The sequence below is a fragment of the Seriola dumerili genome, unplaced genomic scaffold (genome assembly GCF_002260705.1).
Source record: "Seriola dumerili isolate Sdu_G_001 unplaced genomic scaffold, Sdu_1.0 BDQW01000167.1, whole genome shotgun sequence".
NCBI classification, from domain to species: Eukaryota; Metazoa; Chordata; class Actinopteri; order Carangiformes; family Carangidae; genus Seriola; species Seriola dumerili.
In genome coordinates, this window is record NW_019174422.1 from 1,879,613 (window position 1) to 1,881,540 (window position 1,928).

The following is a 1,928-nucleotide window of genomic DNA, read 5'->3' on the forward strand; positions in this document are numbered from 1 at the left end:
TCCCGTCTCAGACAGACCGGGAGGAGAGAGTGATTTTACAGAGATGCTGGAGCGCCCCCCTGTGTCTTCGACGAAGAGTGACCCCGCATGTGCTCCCAGCACAACTGGAGCAAGGATCCCAAAATATCTGCGCTCGCGCGCGCGCACTCTCGCACGCACGCACTCACGCACATTTCGCTGGCTTGGCAGGATTCAGATGTAAGCCATTACAATAGGCCTATGACACACTCACCTTGTTATTAACAAACGTATACGGTCTTTGTCCATCTTTACTGGCTGACAGGAACCTTTGCGAGGAGCTGTGAATACATAAAATATAGTAATAATTCATATGTTAATGTGTCATTAATAATCTACTGTACAGAATATTTTAAGGGAAATAAGGAAAAATACATTTTTAATAATTTGACACGTTTAGTGGTTATTTTCTAAGCTGAAGCCCAAAATTGTAGCTACTCTGTGAAATTATGTTCACAAATGAAAATGCATCTACCACACCGTCATCTTTAAGGGTTTTGTACAAGATATCATTTTCAAAAATCATTGGAGCTGCTTTTAATCCATGTCACCCCTGTTAAAACAGATGTAGCTGAAAATACTGAACATGGGGTATAAAGTCAGACAACAGGCAAAATAAAGGAAAAAATGTAGGTTAAAATTTATATTTCTTATTTGATGCTCACATGAGTAACTCTATTCAGTCTGAACCGACATTTTTAAATAAAATCTATACTCAAGATTGTTTTTTTTTTTTTGTTAGGCTACTATTAGTTTGAGTATAGCAGAAAAGAACACACTATTCAAAGAAGAACGGTGATGGAGTTGTATTTCATTCTCTTCACTGTAGCTCACATTATAGCTACATTAATGCGGCTATTTCATCGTTTTAGCCTGCTACCAAAACATCATTACTGTGTCCGTATGATAAAAACATTCGCAAGTCTGCCGTGCGGCACACAGAGTGACTCATCTCTGCCGGGACTCGAACCCGGAGCCTCTGGATTAGAAGTCCAGCGCGCTATTCCATTGCGCCACAGAGACTGCGCCAGAATAACCTAGGACTGGCACGGTTTACATACTTCACATCTTCTCATAACGCTGCTCTCTGCATCCCTGCAGCATCAGGACCAGTCTGAGCCGACATGTTGGTTCTTCCGGGGCCGACCGCCAGAGGGCGCTGTTGTTATATGCTGAGGTGGGAGGGTCCTCGGAATTGCGTCAGGTTAGCAGGTGCATAACAGGAAGTGAAGAGTCTGAATTTTACAAAAATAAAAGTCTCCAATATGTGTTCTCAAGCTAGACTTTGATTTTGAAACTGCACCATCAGGAAATTAATTTCTATCAGGCTATCTTAACGCTACTTGCCCAAATGGTGTCTGTCAGAGTTTTTTATTATCCGTTTTCAATATGAAATATTACGTGTATGGGTGAGTAGACGGATTTAAGTGAAAAAGGAATTATATTCTATACGATTCTTCGTCATTTACGGACATTTTGAACCAATTCACAGAAAAATAAATCGTGTTTCCAGTTAACAGGAATAAAAGCGAACGGTGCTTGATATCCCTGTAAGAAATAGTTAGCCTTTGTACGGTATAGTCACATTTATTTTTACTCTTCATAGTCATGGAGTCTCTCACATGTAGGTCAACAGAGGTCCTGTGTGGAAATGGTGCAGGATTCTCACTGTGCGGAGTGATACTAGTGAGTAGTGGGGTTACACCAAGATTGCATCAGATAACCAATTAGGCTACTACACACACCTCCCTCCACGCGCCCTTCACCGCAGTGTGACACCCTCATTGACTTTACTGTGTTTCTACTTTTCATGTCAAGAACACCCAAGTGGAACAAGCCAGGTTTTTGTTCTGTCCAGCATGTTTGTGTTGGTGCAGCTACAGTGTTGAGCATATAGGCAACACACTGTA

General features: G+C 41.6%; 1 non-coding gene across 1 annotated transcript; it reads right to left on the reverse strand.

The window, feature by feature from the left end:
• Positions 1-967: 967 nt before the first annotated feature.
• Positions 968-1,041, reverse strand: trnar-ucu. The gene has a single exon. It is a non-coding gene; the product is annotated as a tRNA-Arg (tRNA).
• Between the last annotated feature and the right edge of the window lie 887 nt (positions 1,042-1,928).